A 14,397-nucleotide genomic window follows, 5' to 3' on the forward strand; every position below is an offset into this window, starting at 1 on the left:
TCTTAGAGGTCTTTTTGGCCAATCTCCTTTCTTCAGAAATGAGGAAATTAAGAAGAAATTTGATATATACAAAGAATTGGGATTAGGACTCATGGTGTTTTACCTAAAATCCAGTATTCCCCCTCAGTTGAATGTGTTGGTACAGCATTTTACCTTCATTTCCTATGATGGCTCCCTTTGAGAAGTACCCCCAGAACTCTTGTAGAGAGAAGTCTTTCAGGCCATGAATGAGGAGACTTAAAGCTTAGCAACTAGATCATCCCTGGTCTGGTCTTTTAAACAGACAGTGAGAAGCGAAGGCTTTGAAGGGTTTTTACAGTAGAGTGACCTAATTAAATGTGTGTTTTTGAAAGATTACTCTGGCTGCAGTATGCAGAACCTTGGACAATCAGTGGTCACTGGGAGATCAGTTAAGAAAATGATGTCCTTACAGATGGCTAGCAAACATGAGAAGATTCTCAGCTTCACTAATTATCAGGGAAATACAAATCAAAGCCACAGTGAGATATCACCTTACCCTGTCAGAATGGCAAAAATCAAAAAGACACATAACAAGTGTTGGTGAGGATGTGGAGAAAAAGAAGCCCTCATACACTGTTGGTGGGAATGTAAGTTGGTGTGGCCATGAAAGAAAACAGTATGGAGATTCCTTTGACCATTAAAAATAGAAATACCAGGCACCTGGTTGGCTCAGTTGGTTAAGTTTCCACTTAGCTCAGGTCGTGATCTCACAGTTCATGAGTTCAAGCCCCACGTCGGGCTCTGTGCTGACAGCTCAGAGCCTGGAGCCTGCTTCAGATTCTGTATCTCCTTCTCTCTCTACCCCTTCCCGCCCCTCTCAAAAGTAAATAAAAATTAAAAAAAAATTAAAAGTAGAAATACCATATGGTCCAGTAATTCCACTACTGGGTGTTTACCCAAAGAAAATGATAACACTAATTCAAAAAGATACATGCACTGCTTTGTTTATTGCAGCATCATTTATACTAGTCAAGATATGGAAATAACCTACATGTCCATCAATAGACAAATGGATAAGGAAGATGTTTTTTATATACATATATATATAGTATATTCTTTAATATATACACATATACATAAATGGAACATTACATATAAAAGAGGATGTGATCTTGTCATTTGAGACAACACAGATGGGACCAAGAGGTATTATATTCAGTGAAATAAGTCAGAAAGGCATGGAAATAAAAAGCACAGGATAAAGAATATAGTCAACAATGTTGTAATAACGTAATAATGTGTGGTAAGTGTAGCTTCACTTGTGGTGAGCATAGCATAATGCATAGAAAGGTTGAATCACTATGTTGTACACCTGAAACTAATAGAACATTGTGTGTCTATTATACTCTTATAAAAAAGTTTTTTAGGGGCACCTGAGTGGCTCAGTTGAGCATCTGACTCTTGATTTCACCTCAGGTCACGATGCCAGGATTGTGGGATCGAGGCCTGCATCAGGCTCCACGCTGTGTGTGGAGCCTGCTTAAGATTCTCTTTCTCAGCCCCTCTCCCTCTGCACCTCCCCACTCGTGTGTGTGTGTGTGTGTGTGTGTGTGTGTGTGTGTGTGTGCAGACACGCACGTGCTCTCTCTCTCTAAATAAAAAAATGTAAAAAACAATTTTAAGGGAAAAATAGAAAATGGTGTCCTGGAATAGAAAGCTGTGTTGTGGATGAAGTGAGGGAGATGGATGATGGTGATATTTAAATACTAATTTTTATTTTATTATTTTTTAATATGAAATGTATTGTCAAATTGGTTTCCATACAACACCCAGTGCTCATCCCAACAAGTGCCCTCCTCAGTACCCATCACCCACCCTCCCCTCCCTCCCACCCCCCATCAACCCTCAGTTTGTTCTCAGTTTTTAAGAGTCTCTTATGCTTTGGCTCTCTCCCTTCCTTTTTTTCCCCCCCCTTCCCCTCCCCCATGGTCTTCTGTTAAGTTTCTCAGGATCCACATAAGAGTGAAAACATATGGTATCTGTCTTTCTCTGTATGACTTATTTCACTTAGCATAACACTCTCCAGTTCCATCCACGTTGCTACAAAAGGCCACATTTCATTCTTTCTCATTGCCACGTAGTTAAATACTAATTTTTAGAGATTAGGGCATTAATCTGGCAACATTTGGGAAGCTTATTTTTATTTGATGTTGCTTGCCGTTGCCGGTCTCTGTCGTATATTCTTGTCATTTAATATAATATCTGAATGTAGGGAGGCTGGAGAGTCTTGGAATATTATACATAGTAAACATCAAGTGTGAGTTTAGGAATATCACTTAAAATCATATGCATTACAGTGTTCATATTTAAATATTACACAAACTGATTTAGGAACTATAAGTAGCATTTAAATTTTATAAATAGAAACAATTTCAGATTATATGTGATTTTATAGCTTTTGATAAATGAGTGAATAAGATGGCATTTATAAATTTTTATGGCATTTAAAAAGGTTATTTTTGTTGTCTGAAATCTTGACCATCTCTGGATTTATATGTCTTTCTAAATTTGTTCATGGATTAGAATTGCAGCTCCTAACAGCAGTTTGCATCACTTGCTTACTCTTTTTTTTTTTTTATGTGCTTCTGTGGCGTTCTCCAGCCCACCTTCCCACTGCCTTCAGTGCCTACACCATCCTCTCTTCTCTCCCCCACTCCCTCTACATCATTAGGGTGCTCATATCAGAGTGGTGTCCCTTCCATAGAGTTAAGGTGTCAGCCACTTTAACTTCAATTCATACATGTAAATACATTTTTGCTATATATCATTTTCTTGGCTACTTTTTTTCTCAAAATAACACAGGAAGAAAAATCCTAAATGTTTTTTTATTACACTGTTTGTGGTTTACACCCTCCAAATTATTATATGATTAAAAGGCATTTGTACAGCAAAATTTTATTCCATTCATTTATTTATTCACTTGAAATATTGAGCATTTGCATGTTGTTCCTTATTTGTTATATAGCACTGTTCCATTTAAATAATTCACATGTGGTCCCTTGGTATGCTTTTAAAATTCACAGTGTTACCAAGAAAACAGTGCATATTGAAAAATGTGATATTCCATATTAGATTGTTCAATATAGGGTTAGGTTTATAGGCAGCGTATTAGAAATTATCACTTTGTATTCCTTCTTCCCATTTATGATGCAAATAAAGTCTGTCCATTTTAGCTTTTCTATAATAACAGCTTTAAATATTACTTAAACAAAACTTTAAATTAAAAACAAGGCAGCAACAACAAAATAATTCACTATAACCTGTAAATAATAGCAGCTCTTTTCCTGATTATTGAGATATTTATAAACTGGTAATTTTGTCTCATCAAATATTCTTTTGTTTTTGGAGCACCAAGGCATTTTGGATTCTGAAGCTTTATAAGGACATGTTATTTGGGGAGTAATTGATGCCAACTTTATTGAAAACACCTATTTTATTTTACTAAGATAATACTTCTTTGACTCAGATGCAGGATTACAGTGGCCCAGTTGATTCCAGTACACCACTCCTTACAAAAGAGGAGAAATGGAAATTTTGAAGGAGATGGAGCTTGTACTTCATAGTCTACTTTTAAAAGGATGCACTGTCTTCGTTTTCATTATCCTTTCAGTACAGTTGACTTCTGAAATGTGAATTATAAACAAGTTTGAAGGTTAAGAATTTGACATGGGAATATATGATGGGAAAATACAGGAGCTAACTATTTGGTTCTTTTTCTTTTTTCTTTTTATTTTTTATTAAAAAAATTTTTTTAACGTTTATTCATTTTTTGAGAGACAGAGTGCAAGCAGAAGAAGGACGGAGAGGGGAACAGAAAGGGAGACACAGGATCTGAAGCAGCCTGCTGAAGCAGGCTTCAGGCTCTGAGCTGTCAGCACAGAGCCCGACGTGGGGCTCGGATTCACAGACTGTGAAATCAATGACCTGAGCTGAAGTCAGACACTCAACCAACTGAGCCACGCTGGCACCCCTGGTTCTTTTTCATCTATTAACAAGTAGAGTTTTGACACCTCAAAGTTGCACACATTTGATTCTTCAACTTCTTTACTGCTTAACTTTCATCCCTTTCATCCGGCCCTGCTCCTTCACCATGAGATAGAGCTCTTTGCCATTTGTTTCAAACGTAAGAGAAAAGGATAGATACGTTTTTTAACTGCTCTCTCCCCTACCTTTAATTGCACCTGTTATGGTCCATACTACCATGTCAAAGAATGAGGTGCCTTGCTCTTTCTCCCGGTCAGTCCTGCATACTGGATACATCCTCTTGTTTCTCACATGGGACTTTCAGTCTACCAGCTGTCAGCACAGAGTCCGATGTGAGGCTCTCGAACCCACAAACTGTGAGATCATGACCTGAGCTGAGTTCAGACATTAAACCAACTGAGCCACCCAGGTGCCCCTGTTCCATACTTTTCTGTTTCCTTTTATAACTCTAATACAATTCTCAGAACCATTCTGTTGTTCTTGATAAGGACAACCAGAAACTCTCAACTGGCTAAGTCCAGTGATCTATTTTTAATAGCCATATTACCATTCTTCTAAACATCTAACTTTATAAATCATTCTTTCTCAAAACTCACTCTTCTTTTTTTTTAATTTTTTTTAATTTTTTTTTAACGTTTATTTATTTGTGAGACAGAGAGAGACAGAGCATGAGTGGGGGAGAGTCAGAGAGAGGGAGACACAGAATCTGAAACAGGCTCCAGGCTCTGAGCTGTCAGCACAGAGCCTGACGCGGGGCTCGAACTCACAGACCTCGAGATCATGACCTGAGCCGAAGTCGGCCGCTTAACCGACTGAGCCACCCAGGCGCCCCTTTAATTTTTTTTTAATGTTTACTTATTTTTGAGACAAAGAGAGAGCATGAGCAGGGAAGGGATAGAGAGAGAGGGAGACACAGAATCCAAAGCAGGCTCCAGGCTCCAAGCTGTCAGCACAGAGCCTGATGCGAGGCTCGAATTCAAAGACCGTGAGATCATGACCTGAGCCGAAGTTGGACGCCCAACCAGCTGAGCCACCCAGGCGCCCCAAACTCACTCTTCTTTTAGCTTTCTTACTACCTCTCTCCCTGGTTTCCTGATCTGTTTGGGTTTTCTTTTTTGTCTTATTCCTTGGCTTCTTTTCTTGCTTTGCTCATCCTATGAATTTTGGGATTCATAAAGGTTCTATGTTTGGTCATTTTTTTTCTGTACTGCAGAGGCTACTTGGGTGTTCACACTCATTGTCATAACTTCACTCACCATTTATTCATATGCTGATTTCTCCCTAGACCCATATTTCCACCATCCTATTGGAAACTTAATAAATACAGGGAATTAAGAATCAGGAGACTATTGAAATCATCCTCATAAAAGATGGTACAGACTGCACTTAGGAAGGTCAGAGGGGATAGACAAGTTAGGTGTTTACAAAATATGGGAAGGAGGTAATATCTACAGGACCATATATTCCGTGTTATGGGGGGAGTGGGAGTGAAGAAATGAATTTGAGATTTTAGGTCTGGTCACTTAAAAGTTTGTGGCTCCATCCATTAAAGATTCAGAGTATAAGAAAATGAGCAAGACTTTCAAAGATGATGGTTGTATCTTTGAACTTAAAGACTTGGAAATATCTGTTGGACTTCAATTGTTCCTTTGACTTGTATAAGTGTAGAGTACCAGGGAGAGATCTGGTATGGAAATAATGGACATAGGAGAAACCCACCTATGGGTGGACATTGAAGACAGGGAGGACACAGAGCGTAGAAGATGAAGACAAGGGCTAATGTCACAGCTTGTCATAAACACTACTCACATTTCTCACCCCTTCTCTGGCTGTTTCTCATCTCCACAGGTAGTCTTGACGTTCTCTTAATGTGCCATGTTCTTTTTCCTTTGTGTTAATACTCATTGATCAGTGTCTGAAAACCCTCTGCCCATCTATGAATTATGAATTCCCTTTTTATCTTCTAAAATCTAGCTCAAGTAACATCTCCTCCAAGAAGCTATAATTAGACGTATTTCTCTCTGCTTCTGTAGTGCCTTATCATAGCATTTTTTTACCTCTTTCTGTGACTTACGTATCTAGCTCATTACCACTAGACTGTATTTTCTATTGGCTTAAGACTTGTTTTAGCAAGTTTAGGAGCCAGATTTACTCATTTGTTAAGGTAATAGAATTTTTGGTAGAATGTTTTATAATTATGTAGCTCATTAAAGTATAATAAAAAATAACTTAAAAATTACTGCTTGGCCATGTTAGTATTTAAACATGACTTTTTAAAGGTCTGCTGAGAAAATGCTTCTGAGTTCTTGATTAGACTCTGTGAGCTCACCAGAGAAAAGAAACAGTAAATTTCAACAACCTATTATTTCCCTCCATATTCTAGTCTTGTTTCTATAGCATAATAAAATACAGAGAAATGATTGCTTTATATTTTACCACTAGATGGCTGAGTTACACTGCTTTTGGAAAAGAAGTAAAATCTTAGTCACTTGAAGTAGCCTAATAGGTAACATTTAACAAAATGTCTGATATATAAGTATAAATATATGTATGCATTTACAAATGTACACATATGTACATATGCACACACATAAATAATTTATTCTCTCAATAGTCAGGTTAATTGGAATTAAGAATTGTTTCTTAAAAACTTAGAGAAAATTATAACCTTGTGTGACTTCAGCTATAATTTATAAGGTATATTTTGATAAGACATATAATAGGTTGTATATTTTAAAATCATGTCCTTGCACAGAATATGCACAAATATGAGCACTAGAAGTTTCACCAAGCCCTTGAGGGTGAATTTAGCTCTGTTAGAGAAGTAGTATCTATCGTCAGATGAGTACATTCACTTTCTCTTTAAACATAGCGTTTTGTAGTCTCTGTTCCACTGGAGTTCAGAATGATAGAAAAAAGGTAATGTGCTACTACTTCTTTTACATTTTAAGTGTAAAACATTTTGTTCCAATTTTTAAGTCTCCTGGAATCAAGTCTTGGGTCATAAGTGCCTCTATTTTTGGTCAAGATTCAGGAATGCCATATTAAGTTGAACCATATGAAATTACCATATCTGTATATCAAAAACTCATCATCAACAGTCTCATATAGTTCAACCTAATAACTTTCTTACTGTTTTAGTCATTTTCATTTCTTACAGTTCATGCAGTGATCTGAATAGTTCCTATTTGGTAAGCTAAAGGCTTGACCTTGAAAGGATGATTTATGTCCTTTATCTGTGGGATTTTGTGGAAGATACATACACGCAGTTTGGCAAAATGACATTCAGGATAATAATAGGCCTTACTGAATACCAAAAGGTTTTCCGAGTACCATTTCAGTGTAAAGTTACGTGTATTACACTAAAAAAATACAGTATGCATCTTTGAAAATAGGACATATAATATCTAAAGGGAATATTTCTAGGACTATTTTGGTTATGTGCTAGTTGAAGTGATTGGCCAAAAAATGTTAAAATGTGGGTCTGAAGTCAACATTGATTTGTAATGTAATTTTTTCCCTTTGGAATCGCATAAACATAATAATAATCTATTGATTTTACATTTGGTTACTTAGTGTTAACATTAAACAACAACATATGAAATTTCAAAATTGTGGATAAGCACATTTAATATTTTCACAAAACAACAAAATATCTGAAGTGATGTTTTTGGCTAAACTAAGATGCTGTCAGTGACCCCTTGATCTCTTTCCATTCCTATATCCTAACACCTTCCATGGTAATCCACTTTCTTGGGCAGGCATAGTTTTGACTTTTTTTTTTTTTTCCTGAACTCTGACAACAGATTCACCCGAATATGTTGTATTTATTGCTACAGGTGATCATGCTAGTGTTTTGGAATTTTTATGTCAACCTTATTTTAAGTCTTCCAGCAAAATGTTCATTTAAAAAATACACAAAACCTTGTATTTACTCTTTTAAAAAATGCTAGGACAGTGAGGTAGTGTTAAAATAGTTAAAATAGAAAGTACTGTTCATAGTGTTTATTTGGTAAACTTACAGGTTAATTTAATTATGAAAGGAGAGGTCCTCCCTGAGAAATATTTGGGTGTTGTTGATGATGGGACTAAACAATTCCTTATTCTGTTTTATTTCACCCATCAAACTAAAAACAATGCAGTGTTTGTTTATGTTTCAGGATTAATAATTAGGGGATACTTCTCAGCAGAGGCCATTACATTTCTTGACTTGGCTGTAATGTCTTGTAGATGAAAAATAATGAATTGTTTTGAGAATAAAATATAAACATTTTTATGAGATAAAAATAGGAAACATTGTTCAGCATTTAAAAAAAAACAAAAAACAAACCTACAGCCACATTGCCCTTATCTGTTTTGTTTTAACTCCCTGTGCAGATTTGAAATGAGGCTGTTAGAACTTTGTTTTGACAGGAGTGTATAGACTTTGTACATGACCAACTGAATACAATATGGCATTGGGATATTTCTCCCTCTGGGTTAATTAAGGGTATAACTGTTTAACATGATGTTAGTGTTTTTAAGCATTGATAGAAAACATACAGTCATGATAGTTATATGTCACATAGTTTCCTAACTTCTCCAAACTGCTCCAAAGATCTGGGAAAATCTGAGAAAGATCATAGTTTTCCTTATTGTGAATAATTTGTTCAGTTAGCACTTTATGGTAGTAGTTTGCTTTAGTCTTTGTCACCCACCTGCACAAACACCTCTTCTGGAAATCAGTGCCACTTGCTAGGTCACACAAAGAAATAATATGCTTCTCCTTAAAAGGGTGGGTGGGGGCGCCTGGGTGGCTCAGTTGGTTAAGCGTCTGACTTCAGCTCAGGTCATGATCTCACAGTCCGTGAGTTCGAGCCCCGCATCGGGCTCTGGGCTGATGGCTCAGAGCCTGGAGCCTGCTTCCGATTCTGTGTCTCCCTCTTCTCTGCCCCTCCCCTGTTCATGCTCTGTCTCTCTCTGTCTCAAAAATAAAAACCTTAAAAAAAAAAAAAATTAAAAAAAAAAGGGTGGGTGGGGCGGCAGGAAGAAGAAAGAGAGAAGGGTGGAGGGAGGGAGGGAAGAAGAGCTATATGTGCTAAAATAGAAGGATTTGGGGATATGTAAAATTTTTTAAAGATATGGAGCTGTACATGTTTTTTAGTATCTTCTGTGGGGGTGGAAGTGGATAAGTATACCAAAAAAAGCACTGGAAGAATATACAACAGACTAACATTAAGTCATTATCTAAAGGCATTTGGAGTTGGGGATAAACTAGAAAAAATTACATTGACTTAATCAAGTTCACTGGTAGCTTTTATCTTTTATAATGAAATATCAAATAGCCAGTATACTTTCTTGATTACGCCATCACCTAAAAATCTTGAAGTTATGTTGAAGTCAGTAATACTTATTTACTTTGAAAAAAATAATACTGTTAGCCTCTTTTCACATCATCCTTTACTTGGAGAAGAAATAAGCAAAATAACCATATTTCCCATTTGCCTCTTGTTTTCCTGGTTTTGCTCTTCCCTTTCTGTAGCATTTCCCCCTCAGTCTCTGTCCCTCTAATTTTTTTTAATGTTTATTTACTTATTTATTTTTTTAATGTTTATTTTTGAGAGGGACAAGACAGAGCATGAGCGGGGGAGAGGCAGAGAGAGAGAGGGAGACAGACTCCAAAGCAGGTTCTAGGCTCTGAACTGTCAGCACAGAGCCCGACACAGGACTCGAACTCAAAAACCATGAGATCATGACATGAGCCGAAGTCGGGTGCCTAACCGACTGAGCCACCCAGATGCCTCCCTGTCCCTGTAATTTTCTAAAAAAATTAATGTGCTATGATTTTGGGGGGAGGATGTTTGTTTGTTAGTTGTTTTCTTTTTTTCCTTTTTTTTAGGTTGTAGATTTTATTCAACTAGGTAGGCTTTTTTTTTTTTTTGTCTGTTTAAATACTTGGGGATTGAGACGATGTATTATGTTGTCTCTGCGTTTCAATCCTAAAGTATTAAAATTAGTTTATTATAGTCTGTCTGTTAAAGGATCACCAAGCTATGTATAGTACTAAGTAGGAAGGAATACATCATAAAGAGGACACACGTGAAGTAAGGGAGGGGAGATTACTTTTGCTAATTGGGGATGGGTAGGGAGAGCGTAAGGAAGCCTTCCCAGAAATAATGATAATTTAAAGTTGCCTTGAAAGATGAATTTGGTCAAGTAGAGACAGGAGAGGGGTCAGGTGGGATGACACCCCAGCCATCCTTATCATGCTTCCATAATATTTGCTTTTAAAATTCATTCTCATGAATTAGAGTTACATTTGAGAGCTCTATGAAAGATGTCTGTGGATATGAAGAAAATAAAGCTCAGATAACACCTTCAGGCTTCCCGTGCTCTCCCCACCCCCACCACAGCATAACTCCTGCACAATCCCTGTGCTCCTCCCAGGGTCTGGTTCCTGCAGTTAACCCCTGGCCCATGGAGAGCCATTTACTCCCTGGGAAGAAGGCTTGCTCCATCTTTTCTCATGACAGCTTGTTCATTCCGTTTTTTCTTTTCCCTTTGCCAAGCATGCTCATTCCAGGATACCACCTCCCCTCTACCAAAAAGATAGGGAAGGGAGGAGATGAAGCCTTGGGCTGCACATTACCTAGGTTGTTTGGGTGGGGATGGAGAAAACAAAACTAACCTTTACTGATACGTATCCCAGATATTTGCCTCTTTTCCCTCTATCACGTGTTTTCTTGATTATTGAGGACCCTCCCACATCTTTGAATTAATGGCAGTGCTCTAAGGTTCTATACCACTGTCAAATTGTGTAGGACCAGTCCGTTGTTAGTGGAACCCTAGACAAATAACTTTTATAGGCTTCCACATTCATTTTGTTCCTTTGGCCACTGCCACCATAGAAGCTCAGACAGTAGGAAATATCTGTGGGGACAGGTTCAAAGGATTGAAGCTAGTTGACAAAACTGTCTGCCAAAAGCCAGTGTTAAAAGTCTTAAAACTAAACAAAATTTTATTTTTTTGGTAATTCAAAAACTATTGACATGAATTGTGGAAGAGTCCCAGGGGAGATCAAGGATTGTGAAATTGCATTTCTTTTAAGTTAGGCTTTTTCAGGACAACCAAAAAGAATATGAAAGCACAAGAGAGGGTAACTCCACGTCCTCCCCAAATTTGGACCCATTTTTTAACAAAACAAAACAGTGAAACTGAGTTATGACAGTGAGATGATGAAGAGGGCAGAGCGGGGGCAGGCATGCTTCGGGTCAGAGGCTTTCAAGAGGGAAGTCAGAAACTGAGGGTGACAGCCAGTAGCTGACCTGACCCCACCTGTTGTGGCTCCTCCTGAAAGCTGTGGTGCCCTGGATGAATGTGCCTGTTAGACTACCAGCCACATTATTAAACCACAAAAGCAAAGTGTCTTATAAGCATTATAAGAACATTAAGAAACACAAAAAGCACGTATGTCCATTACATCTTTTTGTACTTTTCTTCCCATCTTTTGTTGGACACTTAACCCTTCTTAGAAAAAGCATCATATATCAGCAGCTTTGAGCTCAAAAGAAGGCAATTCCCCTGAACTTCCAAAGACTTTCTAGTTTCTTTCCATAGCTGTGATGAGTGCAAAATGCTCCACTGCAGCTCTTCTTCTAGAAGAACTCTGTCATTGACAGTACTGATTGACAGCTCTTCTTATAGAAGAACTCTGTCAATGACAGTACTGTCATTGGGAGGTGTCGCCTTTTACAAAAGTGAGGGCAGGTCTGGCACTACTTTAAAGAGGGTGCCTCACTTGAAGAGACATGAGATTTCAAACCTAGTTTTGGTGCATCTCTATGGATGCTTTCCTCCAGCTGAAATTGCCTACTCCGGCATCTGTTCACATCCCGGGGGAGAAACACTGTTGTTTGTAAATGATTCACTTTTTAATTCAGCCGTTTCTTAAAGCGAAGACCAAAAGTTACAAACATAACCATCTTATGAGGTACAGAAAAAAAGTATCCTATTTTCTATAAATACATTTGATTATCTCTTCTGAGAGATTGCTTAAATAGTCACAGCCGGTGTTCATGCCCTGTTTTCCATTTCATTACATTATCACTCATAAAAACCTCTTGTCATACGTTTGTATTTCTCCTACCTGTATTTGCTGAAAGGGTCCCCAAGTGCTTGTTGTTGGCTGCTCTTTAAAAGTCACTACTTTGTCATCCTGGTGTATTCTTCAGTTACGCACACAGGCAGAAGTTCATAGATGCTGCCAGTAGTAATTCCAGGAAGGGTGAAAACAGTCCACTCACTACTTCCAGAGCCTTTTGGGGGTTGTTTTTGAACTTTATACTTTTTAGACTAAGCTCTGCTGAATCATATGCTGGCTACCGAATGATGGTCTGCCTTCTGATTCATTTCCAGGAGAGAATAAATTTCTGTTGTTTTCCAGCCATCAGTGATTTTTGACACATGGATGGGAATTGGGACATTTGTATTAATGCAAGAATGAAATGACACCGTATCGTGAACATTTGCATTGGGATGGCTCAAAAAACAAACCCTTCCATAGTTTTCATTAATAAATCTAAATGATATGTGCATTTTAGAAGGAAAATTACTTTGTATCTACCTACTAACCAGCAATATGAGGGAATTAAGGTAGACGACTGGTTTCTTAATGCCATTCTTTTGGGCTCAATGATATTTAAAAAAATATACAGTGCCTTGTGATTTTTTATAGCTTGATTTTTATTCTGTCTTAACTCCTTTTTAAAATCGACTCAGCTATGTGTTTGTTCTTTTCGAAAGTCAGAGAAACTTAACCTTTTTCTATAAAAAGTAAAGAGAAACTTCACACCAAATCTTCAGTCCCTTATTCCCTTTACGGTCACATTGTTTTTCCTAATTACCCAGATTTGACAGTTTACACATATTGGTTATTCATGCCCACTTCTTTTGTTATTTTCCCCAAAGTCATCACGTACTATGAATTACGGAATGTCCTAATTGTTGGAGACCCTTTCTCAACATCGTGACTATGTCACATTTTCTTGACATCATGTATATAATTAATTTACCAACTTACTGAATCTTCATGCTGTAGCTATGACCTGTATTTTTTTGTTAAGCTCCCTGGAGGCACATGCCACTGATGACCTTTTCTACATGCTGAAAAATGGAAAAACTTCTTAAAACCAGGTCAGCAATTTTTGGAAAGTAGTTCTGTTATAATCTAAATCTGTGGGAAACTTGTAAGTTTTCAAAGGGATGCCCTTTCATGTTGTACGTACTTGTTTCTTAAATCTGTGTAAAAGAAGAAAATGATTTATGAAGTCAATTTCATTACAGTAGTTTCTATTAAAAGATGAAAGGGCTGAAATTTATATTAAATCTGCTAGTTCTAACTTTGAAATGAGAATAATTTTTTTCTCATTAGAAATTGAACTGATGAAGTATCTTGCTTTTCTTGTCTTTCTGAATTTTGTTTAGTAAGTAAATTATTTTGGGGAACCTACTAAGTGCAGTTAGTTGTGTGCTAGGCATGCAATAGGGATTATAAAGATGGTTAAGACATTTCTTGCCTCAAAATTAAATCACAGGCTAGAGCATTCAACTACTTTAGGAAGGCTTTTATCAGGACGATCTGTGTATTTGTAATAAAAGGCATCCTATGTATAAGTGATATACTATATACTTCAAAAGCATTCATAAAATTTGTTCAAATAGAACAGTGTCCTAAGGCAAATAAAAATAAATACTTTTGACATTGATTAGTTGTACTGATACCATTTGTTGAAATTCAAATGTTTTATAAATTGAGGAGTGCTGTTCTTTCCTTTTTTCTTAACCCTTCTGCCTCCCATCAGTTTCTAAATTGATTTGAATTGTTTATGAACAGCATTTGTCCTCAGTGTCTTGTAGAGTTTTTTTAGAAAGGACAATCACTATAGCCATTGAATAATTAACTTGCATAGCTCCCAAATTGTAATGAATAGATGTGATCCTTTAGCTCAACTGAAGTATAAAATAACTTACTCTTTGTATTTGTTGTTTGCTTTCTGAAAATGTTTCTATTTTGCCATCATTCTTGAAGGGTATTTTCTCTAGGGTTAGAAGTCTAGGTTAGTGGTTGTTTTCCACCAAATCTTAGAACTTTCTGTTGTTTTATATTGGGAAGTCAGCTATCAAAATGTCTTTTAAAGAGTAATCTGTTTTGTTCAGACCACTGTGAAAAATTTGTTTGTTTTTTAGCCTTTTGTTAAGGTGTTCTGTTGTATAGTTGTTTTTTTTTTCTTTATCTTCCTTGGGATTTGCAGGACATCTCAAATGTGTATTTAATACCATTGGTTGGTTTTTGGAAAATTCTGAATCTTTATCTCTAAAAATACTGCTTCTGCTTTTTTCTTTATTCTCTCTTTC

At 37.0% G+C, this 14,397-nt stretch overlaps 2 protein-coding genes across 3 annotated transcripts in view; one reads left to right on the forward strand and one right to left on the reverse strand.

Moving 5' to 3' along the window:
• COL10A1 (collagen type X alpha 1 chain) overlaps positions 1–12,572 on the reverse strand; it is a 44,795-nt gene extending 32,223 nt beyond the window's left edge. Inside the window, exon 1 of the mRNA XM_040474427.1 lies at positions 12,131–12,572. The gene's annotated coding sequence lies outside the window, so the exon portion shown is untranslated. The remainder of the gene's footprint in view (positions 1–12,130) is intronic.
• NT5DC1 (5'-nucleotidase domain containing 1) overlaps positions 1–14,397 on the forward strand; it is a 141,089-nt gene that overhangs the window by 49,706 nt on the left and 76,986 nt on the right. The window lies entirely within an intron of this gene.

This window comes from Herpailurus yagouaroundi, unplaced genomic scaffold, assembly GCF_014898765.1.
Source record: "Herpailurus yagouaroundi ecotype Mexico unplaced genomic scaffold, PumYag 139, whole genome shotgun sequence".
Taxonomy (NCBI): Eukaryota; Metazoa; Chordata; class Mammalia; order Carnivora; family Felidae; genus Herpailurus; species Herpailurus yagouaroundi.